The 25435-nt window shown below is 41.4% G+C and overlaps 1 protein-coding gene across 7 annotated transcripts in view; it reads right to left on the reverse strand.

Annotated features, from left to right (window-relative positions):
• CCSER1 (coiled-coil serine rich protein 1) overlaps positions 1 to 21096 on the reverse strand; it is a 626451-nt gene extending 605355 nt beyond the window's left edge. For all 7 annotated transcript variants that reach the window (XM_048304321.1, XM_048304320.1, XM_048304322.1 and 4 more), the window contains exon 1: positions 20855 to 21096. The gene's annotated coding sequence lies outside the window, so the exon portion shown is untranslated. The remainder of the gene's footprint in view (positions 1 to 20854) is intronic.
• Between the last annotated feature and the right edge of the window lie 4339 nt (positions 21097 to 25435).

Raw genomic sequence — 25435 nt, forward strand, 5'->3', positions numbered from 1 at the left:
GGCAGGCTTTAAACTGGAGGGCTCAGGAGGCAGGGTCCAAAGGGGCAATATTCATGCCATTGCACCCAACTGAGAATAAGCCTGGCCTACCAGAGCAGCAACAAATGTTCATTAGCTGCCTCCAAGATAAGAACCAGAAGACTCCTGGCGAGATTCCGGTTGGACACAAGAGGAAAATTTTTCACAATGAGAACCATCAGCCACTGGAATAACCTCCCCAGGGAAGTGGAGGGTTACCCAACAGTGGACACTTCCAATTCAGCAGGACCAGGTGCTAGGTCTTCTTGCCCAGACTGTGCTCTTGCCAAGAAAAGATTGGATCAGATTATCCTTGAGGTCCCTTCCAGCCTGGTATTCTATGACCTTGTGATCATTTCAGCTGAGTCAGTTTGAATTCTCAAGAAATAATCATTTCTCATAATCATCAGCTAATCAAATTTCTGTTTCTAAAAGATAAAAAAAATTTCCTTTAAATAGAAAGCCAAGCAATTTTTTTGGTTTAAATACCAATACCATTTCCTGAATCTGTATCAGACATTGTTCCACAAAAACCAATACCAGATAAAAAAAAAAGGCTGACTCATTTGAACATTAATCTCCTTTCCTTAATTCATTTGAATTTCCTCCTTTCTTAACAACTTCTTCCCTTTCCTATTCAATCTTTCAACCCCAAGTCCCCGTGGGATCACTGGAAATGACATCCTGTTCTCCTTGGACAGGATGGGGCAAGATGAACAAAAAAAAACCCACTCAAACCTGCAAGATGCAGTCCAGGCAACTACTGCAGAAGATCAGAGGGAGCCCAGGGCACACGTAATCACCACACCTGACCAAATGCAAGGAAGGACAACACTAAAGATATGCCTGTGTGCTGGTTTGGCCAAACTTAGAAATATATCCTCTGAGAGAAGGCAGGCTATAACCACCCCTCTCCCACCAGGTTCGGGAAAAAAGAAACTTTTTCCTCGAAGGAAAGTGAAAGAGATAAAAACTATTTATTTAACAAACACACGGGAAAAGGATAATAATGCTAAATAATAAAACCTCTCGCTCTGCTGAGAGAAACCTGGGAAAATTTCAGACTCCTTCCGCAGATGTCTCTCTCCCCCTCCGTGGAGCTGGGACGGGGTGGTGGGCCCCCCTCCAGGGCCAAGGCCTCGGTGGAAATTCCTCCCGATGTATTCTGATGTTGAAACTGCCCAGCAGAGGAAAAAAAAAAAAAGAAAAAAAACGAAGTCCCAGGAAAAGAAAAGTTCAACTCTCCGTGTCTCTCCGGAGAAAGGAAAAGGAGCTGAAAAACTGGCCAAAAGCAAGCAGTGTGCCTTCCCCACTCTCACTCTGCTGCCGCAGCTGAAAACAAAGTCTCTATCTCTGTGTGACCTTGAACAAGCTGCAAACTGCTTTGAAGAAGTTTTGCTCAGGTTTTCCTCCCCCTTCTCAGGCTCAGTTTAAAGGCACAGAAAGGCACAAAATTAATTTCTGGGTATGGGGTAGTGATAAGGATACACATCACAGAGTCACCCCAAGACAGCCTGTAATTGGCAGCTGGAGGTGAGGAGACTCTGTGGCAGCAGCAGTCCTGGTTTTGATGTACCAGTGAAAAAAGAGCACTGGAAAGAGGCATTTCAGTGCTTCTGAAGTGCTCAGGAGGAACGCAGGTTAATGTGCTTGGTAACAAAACTGGGACTTAAACAGATTGTGCCAATTCCTCTGCTGCCAAAAGTCAACACGAAGTTCACTGCAGTGCATGGGGCAATGGTGATAGGTGTGGTCTGAGACAATATTTTTGGTTGTTGCTACTCAGTTAACTGACTTGGCCATTGCTAATTAATACAAAGGAAACTAAATAGCAATTCATTTCCATAGAAGTTCTCAGGTGCATGCACTCACTATCTTACTGAGATCCCAATTCAACATGCATGGATATTGGCTTTTCCTTTTCTCTGACTTGGATGTGAAATATATTGCACCTCTTAACTCCTGCAATCTTATTCTTTTTCATAATTCAAAGCACGTCTGTTTTCCATATTAAGACAATCTTACTCATTCACTTAAGGAGAAGCTATTTGCCAGAAATCCAATACTCTATTTCCAATTCTGTTTTCTCTGAACTTTAATTTTTTTATAGAGCTCCAAAATAGGGAAATGCCAACTTCATTAGACTCCTCGAGATCACTATTTGGAAAGCACCACACAAATGCTAATCACCCCTAGTTTGATGCACTCTATGAGAATATAGCAGTACTAATTGTTTTCCAGTGAAAATCTTAGTGGGCCTAAAACTATACACGAGGCAAGGTATACACGAGGTGTATTCTCAGAGGAGAGATTCATTAAGAAATATACAGGGTGGATTCCCCAAGAGCTATCAAGAGGGAAGGACAATGAAAGGTGGCTGGCACCATAGAAAATCACCTTTTCAACAGGAAATAAAGAGGTGTAGCAAGACACACTACTCTGGTGGCCTGTCTGTCCCCAACTGCTCCCACCCACATGTCTGCACTGTGCAGCTTTTTCAACCTAGGAAAACAATTTATTAATATTTGTAAAGTGCTTCTGGAAAAGTTAAGCACTGTGTAAGCACTAGAAGTTATTGCTATGGTAAGGAGATAGGAAAGGTTTTAAAGTAGTTGAAAAATATACACTGTTTGTTTTAATAAAGCATTACTTATTCTTATAGCAGAACAAGTATTTGTTCTTAAGCTTTAAGCCACCTTTAACTACGCCACAGTTCACAGAGAAAAGTAAATCTAAAAAAACCCCACAATTTCTAAGATCACTACTGCAGAAATCCCAACAAAAACATTTATTCAAACTGAACACACAATTTTCACCATGCAGTAATAAATACCTTTATCATAGCAATCACGCATGCAAAAGGATTGAAGCTTATGTAAATATGTACATTTTGCCCAGCATATATGCACAACCACAGTGTGAGTTATGTCTGCTCAGAATTTTTTCCTGATAAAAAGAGAAGTGAAGCAACGTTCACTGTCAGCTATTCATCTGACACTGCCTTTTCTCTGAAAGCCTCTCCTGGTCCCCAGCTGAACTGTTTAATTCCAAAGAGCCACAGCTGTCCAGCTGTGATGTGGCAAAAGGAGCATCATTCGAGGTCAGCAGTTCTAGCGTCATCCCCTAAGACACTATCAAGCTCCCAGCACATAACCCAAATGTACATGTACACCCATCTCTCTTCCCTTGACACCAAATTTCTCCATTTCTTCCTCACAGGCCCTTTAATGCTGTCCCTCTCTAGCTATATCGCTCATTGTCCACACTTTGCCATAAGGGCACATTTCCATATCTCTCACAGACACCACCCATGTCCTGAGAATCCCTCTCTTCCTATAACCTGAGCTATGGTATTGAAGAGGATGATGCAAACCAGTCCCAGAATTTATCCACCACAGCTGACTGGGCAGAAACAAGGACAGTCTTGGAGCAGGGTAACCCCACCAAAATCCCTCAGTCACCAAAACACTCACAAGCAACCTCTCAACCAGAAGCCAGTGCTCCCGCTATAGTCTGTTGCTATGACACAGCATTCCAGTAGTTTTAGCTGATGCACAAAGGGCAGCCTTAAACACACCCTTTACTTACAATATCCTAAACATCTCGGGCTCAGCTTTGCCACAGATGCTGTATTTTGTGATTTCATCTTTGTCATATTTCATTAGCATAGATTAAGTATTAAATAATGTTTTAATAAAGAAATAAATGGATGGAGCTTTACGCTTCAAGTCATTAAAATATTTAATTTCTCTCTATGTTATTAGCTGTATATGTCTGCTGAGTCTTTAGCTGTATTTTGAAGAACAAGAAACCACAGACATGGAAACCACATGAGAGAAATGGCCTCAATCCCAAACGAAATAATGTATAATCCTGAACTACAGAACTCAGTAGTAATTTAATGATAGCTTGTCTAATTATACCTTACAACACTTACTCTGCAATAGTGTCGTACAAAATCAGCTCTCACATATATATACATATATTTTCACATACACAAACACACAATACCTATATAAAGAAACCAGCATTTCTGTGCTTATAAACAAGAACATCAGAGGCCCATAGTCTGCCAAGAAACACGCCATATGTCCTCCATACACTTCACCCCATGAAATGCTTCCACAACAAACTTCTGAATAATGCAGCTGCAGCAAAGTTGAGGACAACGTACAGTATTCCTCAAGTACCTACATACTTTATCAGTTTGTGTCAATGTGTTCGACTATAGCTCTCAGCACAAAGATTTCTTTTGAAGTACCAGGAAATAAATAAAGAAAAAATATCATATGCTAAGTTCCTAAAAGTACAGTGAACCATGGTGGAAGTAAGTGAGAGAGACCTGGTTAAATTAGGGTCTGTGTATGGGACAGCTCAGATGAAAAACTGGTAACACACACCTTCATTTTCTGTATGTTCAAATTTACAGGTACCATATTTAGATATCCGCTAGAAGCCAAGAAAATATCAATACAGTCACATGTTCATAACAGTGTCAAGATATGTACTGACTGCATAAAACTTCTTATACAAGTCCAGCCCAGCACTGAAGCCCCTACAGAAACACTGAGTTGATACACTAAGATACAGCAAAGTAGAAATATTTCCCTCTTTAATCTCCAGATGATAATAGACTTTATTAAACAGATGCCACCCATCTTTAATTTCAGTTAGCTAAAAGAACCAATTAGGTGCACATTCTCATAATGAAAATGTGAATTCAATGTGAAGCTTTGTCTAACAACAGGCTTGTACAGCAAACCCTAAGGAGAGCTAAGCCATGGTCTCCGAGGGCTCCTCCTGGCACAGAATGCTAACGTGGGATAGGGACTGACTGACTGCATGCATCCACAGATGTAAAAGGCAAAAATCCAGCAGATAACATGGAAAACAGTTGCAGTCACGGGTGAGGGAGAAGAAACACAAGCTTCTGGTTAGAAAACTTCATAATCACTCAGCTCCTGAGTAAGAAAGATGCCTGATCTTTTTCATTCAGCATTCTCAGGAAAGCAAGGCTTTTAAGTGTACTCACACGCAACAGCATTGCAAGCTTTCAGAAAACCCACTCATACCAGCAGGAGAAGCCTACCATGAGCACTGGCCAGCCACGTGGACCTTCCAGAGAACAGTCTGTGGGCTGTACCAGGCACAGGAGACACTTCCATCTGGCCTGTCACCTGCAGGAGATGCAGAACAGCTGCTCAGTGATCACACACATAGCAGCTGAACACCTCCTCTCGAGCACAGTCTGGCACATGACATAGGTGCCACTTCTGCACTGGTCTGGGGGATGACATTTGCTGCCAAGGATGGAGGAAAGCACTTTTAAGGTCCTAGATCCCTCTTTTACCCCAAAAACATGAACTATCTCTTAGGCCACATCAAAATAAGTTCCTCCAAACAGATTTTAAGCCAAATTTAACTCACTCTATCAGCTTAGAGAAAACAGCCTTCTATAAGAAAATTAACTGTATCCATATTTATTTTCGTAAGTCCCATGGAAACCAATTAAATTAATTAACCTCTCTCCATCAACTTCTCCATTAAGTCTGTCCTCATGTGTAAGAACATGAAGATGGAAGAGGCTAGATCATTTCCCTACTCTAAGCTGTAAAAAAAATAAATTAACAGACCGAGTAATCAGCATGTACAGTGGAAAATGCTTCTATTTAAAAAATATTTTAAACAGAAAATACCTGGGCTCTCCTAAAATAATTACTTTTTTAATCTATCCATCACAGAGTCTTTAAAATAAAATTTACCGTGTGATTGTGTGCATTCCAGGAATAGTTCTATTATTCTCACATTTTAGGGATGGAGTAACCAAGATGAGCACTGCTGCCAACCTCCTATATAACAGTCTACACACATTAGTTCCTTCATATTCAGATTACAGGTTTTATAGAAATACTTTTTGTACTTCCAGCTACTAAACACCACTCTATTTCAAGAGCCTTTCTCTCACCTACACTTGCACTTCTATTCTTGTATTCATTAAGTTCCTTTTTTTTTTTTCCTTTTAAATCAAACAAGCAGACCTTTTTTAACTTCTCAGGGTAAAACATTTTCTGACTTTTGAATAAGCTTCCCTCATTTTCTTTAAACCCTCCACAAGAGGACATCCTATTTTTCAATATAAGACACCAAACTGACTTGTTCCAGCAAGCCTCACTAACAAAATATACAGAACAAAAAACACCTTCTTTATTTCTGCTCGGTACTCCCCCCTGCAGGGACACACTGTAGCCTCACCCCCTGTATGACATGGGGATTGGTTACCCACTACTTCAGTGAGTCACTGTTTTTCTAATGTAGTTTAAGGGACACCTAAATCTTTGCTTCTTATTCGTGCAATGTTTCATTCAACTTATTAAAATGAACTCTGTACAAGTGAGTTCATCTTATTATGCAGCACAGATCACTCTGAAATTGAATTCCTCTTATTATGTATACACCAACAACCTTTTTGTTCATGTAGAATCTCAAAGTTTAAGAACTGATTTTTGAAAAGAAGCGCTGCTAGTCATGACCACAGTGCTTTTCACACCTCTATCTATTAAAGGGTCAAACTGTGACATGCTATATAAGAAAATAGGGGAGATCAGATGTAAAACACAAATACCTCTAGAGAGAGGATTTTTTCTTCCTGTGAATAGAGTTGAGAGGCTAAAATACCATTAGCTATGAGAAATCTAATGTTAATCTGAAGTCATGTTGCAGAACCTGAAATTAATTCAGCTGCCAAGAAATTGCTGCCAACATTAGATACGTAGAAAACAAGATCTCTCTCCGTTGTTTAGCCACGTGGGACAGTGGATTATCAAAGTTCAAAAAACAAAAAGAAGATCAGCAGCATTCCCTGAGCTCACAGAATAAGATTGTCAGCTCATGCAATTTGCATTACCTTGGGCACTGCAGACATTACCAGTCCTCACTGAGACTTTCAGTTCTTAATTTCTACAATTTTAAACACTTCTGAGGATGCTTTGTGAATGCAGAACTCGGATCTGATGCAGCCATTTCTACCATGCAGCCAGGCCACATGCCCATCTCATGCACATGCAAAATCTTATGCTCAGGAAGAATGCAAGATACCACCCTCCCCCACCCCTAATATTCTTCCTACCATTGTCATACCAGACTTTCTGCATACTTGGTAACACTCATTGGACTTCACTTCCATCAACTTGTCCTGAATTCCCTTTAGAACATACAGGCTTTTAACTTTAAATCATCAACGCAGACTTTGGCATGAAGGTTCAAGTTTACATACTCACTGCTTGAAGAGCATGTTAAATGTATTTGTTGTATACTGCCTGCAGCTACTTTCATTTGCCACAGCCAGTGACAAACAATAAACAAAGACAATATATACTAAGCATTAAAAAACCTTACCAATACCATTTTTCACACTGCAACTGATCAAGAGAATATATACATTGTAGAGGCAAGAATTTTTTAAGCAAAAAATCTTTAAAACTTGATTATTGTATTTTTTAAGAGCACTCTTTCCTCCCATCAAGTTGTGTGAATAACTCCAATTAAGTCCAGCCTTTCCTCTGAAAACCACGACTTTATTATAAGGGATTTCCACCATAAAATTAAAACATTTTAAGTATCTATGCCTAACTGTACCCAAGCAGTGACATCCACAATTTCATATCTTGAACTAATACTTCATTTCATTATAACCTAAGGGGTGGAAATAACAGCATACCTGAAACCTCTATCATGAACCAAGAAGATTAGAAAGAAAATTCCAAAGATGCAGGAATTGCTGAAACAGTGCTTTAAATACACTTTAAATATTTAAAATATTTTGTTAAATTATTCATTGAATATTTAAAAACACAAGGATTAGCTCTCAGATTTGGTATCTGTATATTATTTTCTTGATCTCCATTACTTGCCTGGTCTGCGCTTTCTAGGGAAGAGTCCTGAAACCCATTAACAGCCTGAACTACTTTTGGATTTAGGGAGAGCTTAACCCAGCTTTTCAGTAATGGTAATATTTTCTCAAAAGCCATGGTGGTTTTTACTAGCTTTAATAACATACTATTACTTAGTACATGGACAAAATGTGATTTAGATGAATGAAGTACTTCAGCATGAACAACATTGCTGTAAATTGTGCACCTTCCTCAGCTCTCCCAAAGACATCAGTCTGTTCCTCCTCACAATCACAGGTAATCATATTCCTTTCAACTACACTAACTCATGCACACCAGAAAGCAGCCCAGGAGCTGCAGGAAAGCCACCGTCCTGCTAGAAGTATAGGCTATCCCCCTCCTTCTGTGGTTTCAAATCTAGGCAGATCTCCCCAACAGACAGAAACAGTGAGTGTCAGATGAGGACAAAGGATGAGCCTGACCCAGAGCACACCCAAAGGGTACAGTCATTTACGTGGTGGGGATCTGCAGATGCACTCAGCTAACAAGGGTATGCAGGGTGAAACCATTCCACGAGCGCTAAAATGCCAAGGATGAAGGAGCAGGAAAGCACACCATTCCTCCTGCTAGAACAGACCTAGAAGATCTCTTCCTTGTGATAGCTCCACTGCAAGCTGTTGTGAAGAGCTACACAATAAAAAGAAGGTCCCAAATGCCAAGCTGCTAGGTTAAGCAACTGAAGCGTAGGATATGAGGATCTCCATTGTTCTGGTAAAACAGAAGATCCACATGCTGCTCCATTTGAACAGAGTTCAAAAGAGAGACAGAAGGTAAAAGCAGCCTAAGAGGCTGCAATACACGGGGAGGCTCTCACAATACATCCTTACGGTGAGCGAAGGATAAGCACCAGGACAGATGGCAGAAACTTTTAAAGCCTACCAGTGGCCTTTTTTTCTTTTGTAATCAGATGTAGTTGTAGAGATTAGCACAACATAGTAAACAGTTTGAGGATTACACTGACATTCATCTCTGCATGTATCTACTCCTAAGCAAATAAACACAAAATATATTCTGTTTCATCTCCAGCCAGGTTATGATTTCAGTTTCCATCAAACCTGACCTCTTCAGTAAATGCCACTCCGTTGGCAATCCCTCAGGGCATTTAATGGACAAAGTGAGGCATGCAAAAACTCTATTGTAGTGTTGAGGAAAACAGCCAGTGCAGGTAGCTCAGCATGCAAGCTGCAGATTGAAATGCAGATTGAGCTCTGGATGGAAACCCGCACAAGAGGCCGTGAACTGCCAATGCTTGGGATAACAAAGAGCATGAAGATGCGTGACACCAGCCAGGTGGATGGAGGCTGAGAGGGTGGCAGGAGCCGAAGATTCAGGAAGAAAAGCAAAAATATCTCCTGAAACAATTTTATCTCTGCATATCCCAGTACATATCTCAGTCCCTCTACATATCCCAGTGTCTTTCCCTTAATACCACGAATGTATGCAGAATATTACTCTGTCCACTTATATTGACTTCACTAGGAGCATACTTTGAGAAAGGATTGTAGGACAGGGAACAAAGAGAATCACATTTTGTTCATAATAGCTTTTGACTTGGGAATCCAGTAGACATCCACGGAGCATATTCTGGTTAATTTACTTTGATATGTGAAGATTAACTCCAGGGAAATAAAAATAATACATTCAAGGATTCTTTCTACCACCCCTGTAATTGTTTCTATTGTCACAGATTCATTAAATCCCTCTGGTAAACCCCTAAGTATTACAAGCTGCTGTATTCAAGATAATAAAGTAGCCCATGAAATAACTTTCCTCAATAACCATCATTCATAATAGATAAATTACAAAAGGTCTTTCTAACACACACATACAGTAACCAGAGCTCAGCTGAAGTACAACCAGCACTGACTGAAGCACAACTAACATGAGCAAAGGCAAAACTGTCACAGTGCCAAAGGAAGAAACCCAGCTTAAAAAAGGATGGCTCACCCTTGAGTCACTTTGCTGTACCCTGCATACCAGTTTACCTCAGCTGAAATTGTCATTCCAATAAACAGGTGCATTTTTTGCACACAAGCTCAGCAAATGTTTTTCACTGGAACGCAGAGACAACTGCCTGACAGAGCAAACCAAGCTCATTTTATATCCAAACATGACTTGAATAATCACAGTACTGCCCTGCCCAAACTGTTTTCCAAAATAAACATACACATGAGGAGGGTTTGGATGTTGCTACTGTGCCAAACACTTACACAACATCGTTATTTTTCATAGCCACTCTATTCAACATTTTTTCTCTATGTTCTTCACCATAATTTGTGCTCAGGTACAGTGGAGAAAAGTAATAAGCTTTCCAAATCTTAGCATAAAGACTGAAGTACTGAAACATAACGTTCCATTAAGTTTCACTTGACACAGAGACTCCCTTGCTTTATTTCTAAGCTCATTTTCTACGAGAGCAACAAACCACTTAAAATGCTTTGGTAGTTATGCACTCTATTTGAATACAAACATTTGGATTTTGCATTCACTACTAATTACTAAGTGTTTTGCTATTGCACAGAAAAACAGATGCCTCTGAATTTTTCTCCTACTTCTCTATTTTTAACACACCTTCTTAAACCAGAAGTACCAGAGAGAAGCTGAATGGCAACAGAGCATAAATTACTAGTTTCCCATCTTCAGCGGAATATCTGTAGCTCAGATCTTTCCCTCAGTTATTACTATGGCCAGCCAGCCAATACACACCTCACTAAGTAGGCACAGCTTCTATTCTTCCAAGGACTCAGGTTAGTTCAAAGCAAAACCAATTCATCTGCACTTTCTTCACAGCAGGGTTTGTTTGGGCTTTCCATTCTTTTCTGACACCGTGGAACAAAAAGAAGTCTGGCCTTCTTTGCTGCTGCTGATAGATGTGCTCAGTGTCAATGTGACCAGACCAATTAAAAAAACACAATACCTGCTATCTTCCTAGTCAAAAGCTGAGTTAAATAAAAGGTTCAAGCCTGCAACATGCTTCCTTGAGGACTTCAGGTACGTAAGTAACAAACACAAAAGAGAAGCAAATCTTCAGGTGTTGTAAATGGATACAGCATAAGGGCTTAAACAAATCAATTCTCATCAGGCAGGGTCAGTCCAACACCCTGAAGGAGTGCTCCACCCCACGCTTTCAAAAAAAGCTGATATAAAAATAACCTAGGGGGAGGGAGGAAGAGACCATTAAAAAAAGAAAACCCCAAGCCCCAAACAAACAACAACTTAAGAAAAGCACTCAGGTTTTTTTTCCTCATATACCATTATGAATGCCAGATCTAACAAGGCCTAGTTACCTACAGATTTGCACGTCGTGGTTGGTTCATTTCAATGTCTAAGAAGCTCTGAGCAGCTAGGACACGTACAAGACTCCTCTCCTAGGTGGACTCTTTGATACTGATCATAAAATGAGGTCACCGTACAGCCTTTCTCTCAGCCAGAGAATTTACATGAGTGTTGCTCTCTCCTCCAATTTCTCAAAACTTAATAAAACTTTAACTAATTTTTAAGGCTTCCATTCTTTTGTCAAATATCTCTGAAAGCAATCAAGAAGTTCAAAAACTTCTAGTGCAGCTTGTACAGTAGGATCTTGGACGGTAGGATAAGCAAGTATTGTTTCCATAGAAAATCAGGGTAAGTTGTAACTTACCTGTAATGTGTTTTCATTTTTTGTCCAAGCAGCATAATTTACCAAATGTTTGCAAGGTTCATTTTTAACTTCTAGGAGAGTAAACCAGTTTCAAGAGAAGAACAAACAACATCCCAAGGGAGGGGTGCTAGAGGCACTGTAGATCAAAAGCTATTGCATTTTCTGCCTACTCCATCCTTCTTTCATTCAGCCATCAGCAGCCACTGCTCAGCCTAAGAAACAGGAGCTACAAGCAATAGGTGTGTTGGGCTCCATTGAAGGTAGCAGTGCTATAACACTAGCTGAGGATCTAGATCCACAAATGTGCATTTGAGAACAGCTTTAAATTCCTTTCTTATTTATTACTAAAAAAAAAAACCTCTACAGATTTCATATAGTTACTATTTTCACTGTTTAAATTAGAAAGAAATAGTGGTTTCTAAAAACCTACTAACAAAAAACTAGGCAACAAAAGGAGTTCAAACTACCTTTCTTTTTTTCCAACTGAAGGGGGTGGGCATCTTCACCATCCTCTCGATCCTTCACTTGAAACAGTTGTTCAATTTCTCACAGTTCCTCACCTACAGCTCTCATGCCTCTCAAGCTGTTCTGTGTCACGTCAAGTCTTGTTTTGTTTTAACTATACAAACTCTTCATGACAAGGATTTAGTCTATATTTAGAAAATGCTGCAGAAGATACAGTGCTGTGTAAGTGTTTTATGGCTTCTGTGGTGTTCAACTTCAGCATTTTGGAAGTCACATGCATTGTCCTATGCAAACTATAAGAATCGTTAATGCGAGTAGAATTGCTTCTTTATAGATACATTTTCCCCCCTTAACCATTTTCAAAGCATACAGAATCACAATGAAAACATCTACAATGCAAGATCCCAGTAAAATTCAAATGAAAGCATGAGAAAGTAGACAAAAACCTAAAATTCTCACACCCTTTTCCACCAGTAACTTCTTGCTCACCTTCTTCAATAAACAGTATCATCCTAAGGCCCTCTCAAACCAAGGCTACAAATGGTATGTGCATTGCAATATATAGCTTTCAGAAGCATCTTGCCCACAACAAAATAAATTCTTTTAAACCAGGAAAAGTAGTATTTTTTTTTTGCTTTTGTTATTTTCTGCCTGCTCCCACCCCCAATTATTAACTGCTTGGAGATCTGAGAGCATATTTCTGTTTCAATGTTACTGCCACTAAAGCAAGAAAAGGAAAGAAACCCCTTTTTTTTTTTTTTTTGAACCATTCACTATTTCACATTAAAACCATGTAGCTTTCAACCAAAACCACCATTGCTTACCTTCTTCCACTGAAAACATTTGTCTTTTATATACACACACACACACGCGTATGCAGTATTTACCCCAGAAAATTTATTCCCACAGTGTCTCGGAATATTACGTATTCCTGTAAGCAACTCACAGACTGGGTTAGCTAAACACTTCATTCAAGTCATATTAACATCCCAGTCTTCTTCACCTGCTAGCACTCTTAAATTGAAACTATTACAGGTAAAAATGATCTGCGTCTCTTGACAAAGAGGAATCAGATGCATAAGTTATTAGGCCCTTAGCTAAGCCACCCGAGGTGGCTATTTGCATGTTCTTAGCTCATGCCGAATACTCAATGAAAAGAACTAACTAGCAAAACTAACGACTAAAAATAGACACAGGTGTTGCAGAGCTGCAGATCTGACAGTGTAAAACAGCCTTGTAGCTTCTGGTTCTGATTTCTGCCTGTTAAAAGATTAATCTGTAACAAAACCTATCATTAACAGACAATTGTACATTACTCTCTTATTAAGGGCCATGAGCAAGTAGTAAAGACTGGTGTGAAATCTGCTGAGATGCTGCCACAGACAGACACCAAACACATAATTGACCAAGATCAGGATGTTGGGATGAGGGTTTAAAGAGAATAGAGATTATCTTGTGGCTCATGTGACTAAATCCCTAAATTTCTACTAACAGCCTTGTTGTGGTAGTACAAAGGCAGAGATCTGGGAGAACAGAACCGCTGATTTTCCCTTCATTCCCTACCACCTCTCCTGTGTCTTTTTCTTCCCTGTCTCAGCAAATGCCCCAGAGTTTGCTAGCCATAAAATAAAGATTAGCAGATAAAAAGAAGGCATTTGTGGTGTCAGCTCTTACCACCTGACAGACTAATTTCTTTATATTTCTTTTATTTCCTCCTCTTCTACTCTGTATGCATGTTTTCCACAACTCTCCACTCAATATTATTTTGAAACAGTTTTCCCAAATCTTGTATTTTTCCTTCTACTTTCCCATTATTCATCTATTTCTGAAAAGTTTAAATCTAGGTAATCATTTTAACTACCCTGGTCTTTTGAATCTCTGCTCCAGCTAGAGTTCATAAAATCTCTAAATGCCTTGTGTTGTGCCCTTGCATAATCACCATTAGTATAGAATAGGTACCTACACATACAAAGGAGTTTCTTTTCAGACACACAGAACTCATTCATATCAACTGTATTTGCAGTCTTAACATTCTAAAATTCCTACTCTTTTGGACTTACTTATTGTAAGAAACATTCTTATAACCTACTTTTTAGGAGTATGAAGAATTTAATAATGTAACAAAAACCATCAAAACAGTAAAAGCTCAGTAACTTTTGAAAATCAGTCCCTGAAAAAAAAAGAAATGTTGCACAAAGCAAACCGACATATTAAAATATTATTTAAGGGTATAATCAAGACACTAAAATATTATTTAAGGATATAATCAAGGCTTCATTAAAACCAGTAGCAGTTTTGCCACTGGGCTATGGGGCAAACATTTCTCTCTGAGCTCACAGCCACTACATTGAAAAAATGCGTTCAAAACCGTAAAAAATTAGGATGCTTGAGTCTCCTACTCACAATATAACCTCAGTACTAACTGCAGCTACAAGACACTACATATTCACGTAATTCAAAATTTAAATTCACATAAAACAAAACCACTCTATTTTGCTATTCATAGAGATGGCAGAGCCTGCTATCACCTTCCTTATACCACATCTACTCTTACACTGGGAAACAGCAAAACCAGATAGGAGATACCTACGAGGCTCTCCCAGCCCAGAATCCCTGACAGCTTATTAACCTCTAACAGAAGAAATCAACTGGAATGCCTTCAAAGGCTGCCTCTGGAAGACATGCATGTGTGCCTTCACATGCTGGGTGGGTTGTTTTACAAACAGCCAAGTAGTTTTGCAACAAGTAAAGGGTCTGGAACACAAACCCTGTGAGGAGAAGCTGAGGATGCTGGGGTTTTTTGGCTGACGAAGATGAATCTCAAGAGAGACCTCATCACTCTCCACAACTACCTGAAAGGAGGCTGTGGCTGAGGCACCCCAAGGCTGTGGGTCAGCCTCTTCTCCCAGGCAACTGGCAACAGCACAAAGGGAGACAGCCTGAAGTTGCACCAAGGGAAGTTCAGACTAGATATAAGGGAAAACTTCTTCACTGGAAAAGTGGTTAAGCACTGGAACAGTCTGCCTGGGAAAGTGGTGGAGTCACAGTCCCCGGAAGAATTAAAACAAGAGAGATGGCACTTTGTGATAAGGTTTAGTGGACATAGTGGTAGTCAATAAAAGGTTGGATTTGCAACCTTAATGAGCCTATGATTCTATTATACCACAATGTTTCTGCTTCTACATGCAAATTGCAACTAAAATATGCTACATGATATCAACTTGGACACCCCATTTCCTGCAGATGCTGTGTGGCCCAACTTAAAACATACTTGGTTTAAGTATCAAGAGATATTAAAAGCTTAACATGTCACTTTAATTGATACCTTACACTCACAGCTGAAGGCATGATCTGCACTCAAGGTATCTGAGGTCTCAATGAATGTGAAAGAATGTACATCATCTTGCAGCATCGCTTTACTTGAAATAAATGTGGAGAAAGCCACATCATTTTTCCTATTGCCACTTTCTGCCACTCACCTCCTTCAGCAAAATCAAGAGAAAAAAAACATGAATATATTATTGGAGAATTTCCTTTCCAAGGCAGTTTATTAATATTTCTGAATACTCCAAATGAACTTAGCTTGTTAGCATTTTCATCCTTTCAATATATTCACTATATTCTTATTTAAAGCTTCTGTGTTAACAACAAAATAAATATTCTTGCCCAGAATGAAGTAATAAGTATGGTGACAAGTAATGAAAAAAAATGAAAGGCAATCTATTTTTGGCAAGACTCTATTTCCACTGCCTTTGTGCCACATGATGTTCAGTTGGTCATCAAGAATCTAGCCAGCATATTTTAAAGTCATAAAACCTGTCAAAACAATTACCAAGGCTCCTATTCAAATCAGTAGCAGTTCTGCCACTGGCCAAAACTTCCTCAAGAATAGATGGCAAAACTTTGCTCCTCTCTCCTCACCAGTCATATAGTAAAAAAATGAAGACAAAACACTTTAAATTAATAAACAAATGAGCCAAGGTAGTTCTGAAATATAATCCCACAAACTGGCACTGCATTAAATTAAAGCTAAAAGACACTACAGAATTTGAAATTACTGCCTAGCACACAGGACAAAATACAAAGCAAAAACTGCTGGTGTATTTGTATACTGGCAGAGTGGGCAGAGACTGGCACTGCCACCTGAGCACAACACACCCCTCTGACAACATTCTGGCTGTACTGGGAGACTCCATCTTTCTCTCAGTGTGAGCTGTGGCTGGCATGGCAGACAGTGACAGGTTAACATCACTGAGAGGCGACATCTGAACAGATTACATTGTTTCTTAGGTAAATGACAAGATTTGGACAATGTCACAGGCAACACACAGATGAGAAACCTGTTGAATACTTCTGTACTCTCACCCAAATCTAAATCCCACTGTGCTATACAAAATCACTAGATCACTTAGAGCTGTTATTTTCCTATTAAAAGGTTTTAAGAGATCCCATAAAGATGGCACATCAAACAAGGATCAGTAAAGGGACCCAAAAACAAGCATGAAATAAGCAAAAACAGTCAGAGCTGGATATGCACTAGAACAAAGCAATGTACTTTCAGAAACAATGATTTGCACTACCAAAATTTATAAAAGAGTGTTTTTAAAAGCTTCATACTAGTCTGTCACAACTGGTTCTTCACACTGGAAAACAGCTGTGTTCCTCAGAAGCATCACTGACTGAGCTGGATCTCAAATTCCTGATATGCTAGACCATTATAAAAAATTAAGTGGTATTTCCTTAAATAATGTAAAAGCATCATTACATTCTACAACTGCAAAACTGCTTTCTCTCAAACTTAACAAAATGAAATCCAGGAAAAGCTTTTTTGCCTAGACTGAAAAAAATCATCTGATAGTAATTTAGAATAGTCTTTATTGAGAAAATGCTGCATAACTTTACACACAATCCTGTAATTGGATCGGTAGGAAGTTTCCACATCTATGCCAAGTTATCAAACAAACTATATGAACACAGTTAATCCATTAAGATAAGACTGTGGGACTTGGGATGCATATTTCAATTCAACTGTCTTTATCACAAATCAGCTGTGTGACTTCCACACACCACTGCTTCAATTTCCCATGTATAAGGAAAAGAACTACATGTCCATACCTCAACATTCACGTGGGCCTTCATAGCAATAATCAGGGCAAAAACATAGCACCATCTATAGGCAACACACAATGTTTGGATACAAAACCATCATCACTCAGATCTGGTAATCCCTCTCAACCGTGTGTTTTATCTTTTGTGCAGAATTACAAAACACACGCAACAAGACTACAGCGCATATTTAATAAGAGTCTTGCTTTTTTCACATCCAGGACTTCATTGCTTTGACTTATTGCCTGCCTGTATCTTCTTTTCCCTCTACAGGACAGTCACATTTCAGGCAAAGGCAGTAGACTTCATAGAAAGTATTATTACTATTATTTCACTGCTGTACAATAGAGAAATGATACTACAGCCCCTCAGTCATGGAGTTTGTATTATCTAAGCAACATACTCCACAATGTAGTGCAGTGAAAACAAGTCAAGAAGCAGTAAGTACAAGTAACCACATATTTAACTAGCAAACAGCTATAGAGGTTTAATACTGATGCCTATAGAATATACAGCTGCATCTCCCATACTCTCAAAGTTACAAGCCCTTGCTGAAGCAGAGAATACACATTAAATCTTACAGTACAAATGACCATCCACATTTTAGGTGCCTGCAAGTTCTGTATTTTACATGCCATCTCATACAGCCAGTACACTCAACAGCTGAAGTCCAGTACACTCAATAGCTAAAATCTAATACAAAAGCATATTTACTTTATCAAGGTAACCCAGTTTACTGTCACTGCAGAAAACTGCCAAATAAATGCAATACTGACAGCAAAACCCGATGAAACTGCAGTCATTTCTCAGGAAACAAACCCAGCCCCTACTAGCCATTATTTGTGTATTTCCTTTTGTTTCCCTCCCTCCCACCTGGTGATGAGCCCCTCCAACTGCAGCAAAACTATTCTCAAGGGGAAGACCTGAGGCACTGAATCTTAGAGTAACAAGATAGAAAATATAGTTCTGTTCCTCACCATAACAAGCTGGTAGCTATTTAATTTGACTACGTGTTTATAAGGTTTCTTTTCCATTGATACATTCACTGACACATGAATGTTATGTTATTTCATGTCATGCTTTACTAGTATCAACCAAATATGTAGGCTAATCCAACAAAGCCATAGTTTCTTCAATGAACTTTCATGGAAGAGTGGGAATTTCTCCCAATGGAGCGACTTCTCTACATCTCTCTTTTGGTTTATGAAACACTCTAGCAAGAAAAGCCCCAAAACACTGCCAAATCTAATTTCTTCAATGTCAACTTCAAAGGCTCCATGCGACATTAGGTTTTAATCAAAAAGGAGAAATCCAGCCACACACAGCTTACGCAGCACAAGAGATCGTGGTCTCACACAACCACATACACAGACCTGAGACTACAAGATACTTTTTCAGCATCTTCTGTGACTAATGTATTTAAAAACCAAACACTAACTCATATAAGGCAGACGTAGAATATGCCCTATTCCAGGTTATTCTTCTGGTACAGCTCTCCATTATCTGTTGCCCTACTCAGGCCTGCACTGAGCTCTCCAGAAGGCAGGCCTTACTCAAGCCACCAGCTACTCCAAAAAGTCCTGCCAGGGATTACAGGACCTCACCCTGTGGGCTGACAGACAACTTTCCCACTGAACTAAATTCCCTCACCAAACTGTGGCAGAAAGCTGCTTCACTTAATCTCCTTCCACGCCAAACTGGGGAGGTTAATCAAACTACAGGGACCACTGCACTCCAGACTCAAAGACGTAAAGGAACCTCTGTTTGGAGAAAATACCCCTTGTTTCTATGTCTCACATTCAGCAGATCCTGGACAGCTGCATGTTACTGCCTTCTCCTGAGACAGTGCTGCCTATTTATGGGATGTTGCTCTCTGGGATGCAAGAGATTAATAATACCCCAGTTATCATCATGATGTATCTAAGAGGACTTTCCAAGACTAGTTATTCCTCTGGGTTATTCCAGATCTGAGTCAGCCCTTCCCATTTACATTTCCAAGAAAACATTCTTGAAATATTTTTTACTGTTTCTGTAATAATTCCCTTTCTTACAGCAGCCTCAAAAATCACAGCTAAAAGAAGCTACTCCAGAGATGGTCACTAACACAAAAAAACCTTAAAATGTACTACTACTTCCAGCTAAATACAAACATTACCATCCTTTATACCAATTGCATTTGTAGTACAGGCACACATACAACGAAGAGTTGTAAAGAGGATATGAACCGTCCTGAATGATTAGGCACAATGTCTCTGCTATCTGAGCTTTTTCAGTTCATTAATATTTCACTTTTATATATTCCTCACCTGTTTTTACAACATGTTCCTTTCTCTCCTTCTTAAGTACAAGCAGGGAGAATTGTTTGAAGTAACTAGCAGACCTCACCTCACATCCCCACCTCCGTGCCCCCCTGGGATTTTAACGCTTCAAGTACAATATATACTAGATAGAAAAACACATCTGGCATAGAGAGGGATAAGAGAATATTCCAAGTCTCCTTTCTAGTTACATTCAACTATAAAGGTGTGCAATAAGAAAATAAAGCATACTGCAGCTTCTGTCTATGCCAAGACACTTAGTGCTGTCAATCCCAAAGGAGAAACAGATCCAGACACATAAAACTGTGACAGAGAGGGGGGGTCCCTTCTCTGTAGAAAGGCAAAATAACCCCGTTCCTTTGCAAGACAACTTGCAGCAACATTCTTTTCCTTGCCAAAAGTCAAAGATAACCTCTTTAACAAGGAGAAAAAACACAAAAACTGTCTAGAGGAAATACAGGATTTCCGTGAACCTCTTCCATAACAAGCACTACCATCACCATCTGCTCCACTTTTTAAGCTTGCCATGCGATTTTGGAAAGCACATGCAGCATCCTCCAGCTCTTGCCTCCAAATCCACGGCAAAGGTCACACATGACCGCCAGTGGCCCGGCCCTACCCATTCACATTTCTGAAACCACTTCTTCTCGTTTTCACAGGTTAACTGCAGATCGCCTAACACACACAGGGGGAGGGAAAGGGGGAAAAGACGGAAACAAGAAACGCCAAAAATAAACAAAAAAAGGATGTGATTTCTTCTCCGCCACCGGCAGCAGCGAGGCCGGAGCGACCGCCGGCGAGGTGCAGCCGCCCGGCCCCGGCTGCCCCCGCCTTGCCCCCCGCAGGCCGGGCCCGACGGGCCCCGCGACGCCCCCAGGCCACCGCGGCAGCACCGCGGCCCCGCCGGCGCTGCCTCTGCCCCGGGATGGGCCGGCCCCCGGGTGACACCTGCGGGCGCCGAGCCCCGGCCGCCCCGCCACAAAGACGCCAGTGCCACTGTCCCCTTGCCGCCCGCCCGCCCTCGCAAATCCCCGGCGCTACCGGAGCGCGGCTGCCGGGGATCAGCGCGGAGCTGCGGCACCGGCAGCCCCGATCCTCCGCCGCCCCCACCGCCGCAGCAGCGCCGCGGGTCGGCGCAGGGCGCCCGGCGGCCGCCGCCCCGCCGGCCGGGAAGGCGAGGCCAAGGCGGGGGGGGGTCGCCCGCGCCCCGGGGCGACAGCCGCCGCATCACCTCGGCACCTGCCGAGCGGGGCGAAGCGGCCCCGCCGCCCCGGGGCACCCGCACGCCGGGGAAGCGGCGGCGCGCCGCGGCCTGGCCCGGCTCTGCCCGGCGATACCGCCCGGGAGGGACGCGTTACCTGGCCGGGCTCCTCCAGCGCCCGAGGCGCTCGCCCTTTGCCGCCGGGGGCTGGGACCCCTCCTGGCAGCGCGGCGCGGCACCGCCCCCGCCCCGCTGGGTCGCCGGTTCGCTGCGTCGCCCCGGCGCGGGGAGAATAATCCCGTGCGGAGCGGCGGTGCCCCGGTCTGTCAGTCTGTCCGCCTAGCCGTCATGTTGCGGCCAGTGTGTGTGCGTGTGTGTGTATGTGCGCGGCGGGCGGGGAGCAGGGAGGGCGGGAGGAGAGGAGGGAGGGATGCGGGGGCGGTCCGGGGCGGCGCTTCCGCGCGTGTGCCGGTGCGGGGCGCGGGTCCCCGCGGCGCGGAGCGGGGCCGCCGCGGTCTCTGCGTGTGCGAGGGATGATGAGCGTGTCCCCGTCTGTGCGGGTGGGCCGGCTGTGTGTGCCCGTCCCCTGTCTGTCCATGTGTCTGTCCGTGTGTCCCCGGGCAGAGAGCTTCCCCCCGGCTTCCTCGGCCGAGAGGCGAGCAGCGTAGAGGAGAAAGTCCGAGTTCCCCACCGGGAGAAATTCAGCTCCGCTCCGGTGTGTTTATACTCACCATCTGCTCAGGGATTTGTACGTATTTTTTCCCTTTCCCGGAGGGCGGTGGAGCCCTCTGATTTCACTTCCTCGTCCTCTTTTTCAGAGATGTGTTTTGTAGTTATTTCCCAGTTGCTGCATGGCCATCCCGGCGAATTTCTCGTCCTGGGGAGGGAACAAGGAAACGAAGTTTAAGAAGCAGGTCTTTAAGACAAGTCTCGGCTGCACCGCTGTAGGAGCAGGAATGATTTCCCTGGAATATCGGGTAAGGGCAGAGGTCAATTACATGGCGTTCAGATGCAATGAATTAAGTTCCTTTTTCAATTCAGAAGGATTAGGTAAAGCAGATAAATAACTGTGTTCTCTGTGACTAATGCTTAAGGAATATGACTAAGTTTTCATACCCTGTTTATGCTTGCCAATTTATACAGGATCCCTCCTGTATCACCCACCAAAGTGAACTACCCTGCCTCATTAAGAACATTTGAGTAAAGTGAGTGATGACTCAAAAGTGACAGGCTGCAGCTATGTGCCCTATCCTCTCATACCAAAGAATAACACACATACAACTCCTGTCACTAAAGAAACACATTGACTTTGCAGACTTCAATCTGAACAGGAATAAAGTGTGTTCATTCTGTAACATCAGTGCCAATTCTGCAACTGAAGAACCCAAAGAAATTTCAACTGTTAGGCTTATGCAGAAAAATGCAGATCCAGAATGGAGTCAAAGAGTTTTGAAGAATTTTGAGTAAAACAGATTTGAACAAAATGCAGCTACAACTTAACAGCAACAATGAAATTCCACTGAAATTCTGAATAAGAATTGTGTGAGAGTGCAGAAGTCAATGTTATACTTGGTATGAAAGGAACTGAATGCTAGTAAATACATCTTTACAAAAGTAAACTTTCAAAGTCAGTTCGCCATACCTAATTATGTTTGAATATAACTGTCAATCTGTTCAATGTGTTCACAAGATTGTTCAATGAAATGTAATAACCAAATCTGAAGGCATTTCTGTTTCTTCTTGGGTCAGATAATAAACCTAAACCAGATAAAATATTTTACAGTCACAAAGGAAAGTTTGGCATATGCAGCACTGCAAAAAATGCTCCATGGAGAGAAACATTTTTAGTAACCTGTCATCTGCATTTAAAAGGCAAAAGATCTCATGTAACACAGCCCCAAGAGTGTTCATTATTGAAAGTACCTACCTTCACAATTTGGGAATTTCAAACAAGAGCATGCAGTAATGAGATCACTTTACTAAGAGGTGGCTCACAACCTGCAAAGTATATAAGCAACTGCATGGGCATGAGTCATCTAAATGAAGATGGGGGTATTTGTCATAAGTAAAATTATGGGCCTGCTTAGCCACTTTGTTAAGACGAGACAGCCTTAAACGTAGAGGCAGAGGAATCTGTGTTTTGCTGAATCAGGCTTCTTTCCTAAGAGTCTTGCATGATTTTTGAACAACATCTCCCCACCCTCCTTCATCCTTGTATTCAGCAGAAGATTTGCAGAACCTCCTAATGGTTAGCTCTGGCTCTCCGGTTTCTATCGGCTCTCTTTACTGCCATTCCCCTGGAAGGTAAGCCCCTGTGATTAACCAGAACTTCAGACACTCTCACAGGTGATGCTTCCAGTGAAGCTGTCAAGGCTTTGATCAGCCCAGCAACACAGACAGACAAACAAGAGAGACAGCAGGTAGAGGTTATATGGAACAATGTCACCTTTTCCAACATTAAACTGCATTCTAGGGATTTGGAGGGACAAAAAAAAAGCCTAAACATTGTCATAAGCTTAAGTATTGAACAATGCCTGTTTGGAAGTAGGCTTGCTAACTGAGGCCCCAGCAGATAGCTATGGGAGTTAGTAGAGGAGGAACACTTGTGGTCACCACACCCCAGATCTGCCCAAGCGCACATAACCTGAGTCTCTTTTCCCTCTGGTTTCCTACTGGTGTGGCCCTGGTGACTTCAGCAGAAAGCCTCGCCTTAAGGCTACAACAGGGTGTTTCATGAAAATCTTCATTAGGTTTTGCTAGCACAACAAAGTCTTAAAAAGAAACTTCAGATTCAGAGGTGCAGGTTCACCAGGAACAAGACATTCTCATTGACTGAGATACGTGTCATGAAAGTCACTACAACTGGTATGTCTGATTCACTTGCATCATCTGTCTGCTCTTGGTATTATCTCTGCATTTGTTTCTTGTTGCCTGACCAAGGATTTCACATTATCCCCATGCTTGATGCCACCTTCTTCCAAAAAATGAGGGATGAATGTTTTTCACTTTCATCCCTTAGTTTTGTTTCCGCATATATGGATCCATCATAGGCACAGGGGAAGCTGAGACATGAGACCAAATTGGTTTCAATAGCTATGTCCATCAGGGTTGAGCATGCATCCCTGTGTAACCTTCAAGGCCTCAGCCCTTCACCAAACAGGCATTTCATTACTCTCGAGAGAAGTCTTTGGGCACAGAGAAGCACTAGTCTTCCTTATTCAATCTACCAGAGATGCAGTGGTTGTCTGCCTAAGTGAGCCTAACTGCATGGATTTTGGGTCTGGCCAGGGCTACAAACAGTCTTTGTGGGGTAAAACAGATTAATTTCTGTTTTGTAAGAGCATTTTATGACCCTGAAAGGAACCAGTTCTGGAGTTCAGCTAAGTATGCCAAGCAGTGACTCATGACCACAGGCTGCAAGAACAACCTCACCTTGGCACTGGGGTAGGCTGAGGCTTCTTGGAAGGTCCAGGGGATGTATGGACTTCACTAAAGGGTTTTCTCTTACAGCACTGTTTGAGCCAGGTTGGCATTAGGGGTGTTGTCATACCATAGAAAGCATGAAGCACGCTGGTCAGGTCCTGGCTTACCTTACCATCAGGGGAGAGGACAAAGGAGGCCTCCCATACTAAATTGCTTCCACTCTCAAGGGACATCTGTTCAGTGAAGCATTGTCAGGCTAATCAATATGTATTGGTTTTGTATTGCAGATGATCATACCCACTTGCACCTTTGGGGCAAGGAGTATTCGAGTGACCTTCCCCTGCTGTGTACGTAATGTACTGAATAAATACTAAAATCAGTTGGTTTGTTAAAAGCTATGAATTTTATAATGCTAACACTGAGATCTCAGAGGAGGTTGAAGTCCACTTTAGCTAATCATAAAATAATAATAATCTGAAGCAGTTTTTGAATTAAAGTTCATGCATTTTGTTCCCCGCTTGTAAACACGCTGTAAATTGATTTATACTCTGTCTCTTGGCTCCCTCAGCACTAATGGCAAAAATGACACCACTTTCTAAAACTATAACCACCTTCACTACTGAGGCCAGAAAGAACAATTACAACTAGAAATGTAGAATTTCTACTTGTTCAAAAAGATAAATGCTCCTTACACTTCAAAATTCAGTTTAATAAATTGAACAAAGAAAGGTTATTTGACTCCCACTGGTGAGATAACTGACATGGATTTATCTTTGAAAAATCTCCACTTTGGCACTAAAAAAGGATGAATCCCCATACCTGTACTTTTCTTCTTGTTTAGTCTGTTAGAACAGCTCAGTTCATCTATTTTGGCTTTACTATTTCCTTTCAAAGAGTTAATGCAGGTATTATCATTGCTTATTGCTGGATATTGTTATGCCAATGAACGTATAACTACCGCAGAAGTGCAGCAAAAAGATTTCTCTTTAACAAACCAGCTTTGTGAATATATTTTTCTAGTTAATCTGATTTCAAACACTGTCAATATGCAAGTTTCTTGCTTTACTGTTATCAGTATAATCAAAAGCATAAAAAATCTTATCAGCTCTGATATTCAAATAAATTAGATTAGTGGTAAAGATTGTTTACATTTCCATAGAAAAATATGCCATAACTGGAGAATGAAGTTTTGTTTATTTATTTTAGTGTTGCACTGGATAAACTGTCTTGGTGAAGAAAATAATGCTTCTAATGCAGAGGGGTATTTCCCCAGTAAAATCTGTGCACACTGGCTGAGGGTCTAATCCTGAAGCAG

This window comes from Corvus hawaiiensis, chromosome 5 (genome assembly GCF_020740725.1).
Source record: "Corvus hawaiiensis isolate bCorHaw1 chromosome 5, bCorHaw1.pri.cur, whole genome shotgun sequence".
Taxonomy (NCBI): domain Eukaryota; kingdom Metazoa; phylum Chordata; class Aves; order Passeriformes; family Corvidae; genus Corvus; species Corvus hawaiiensis.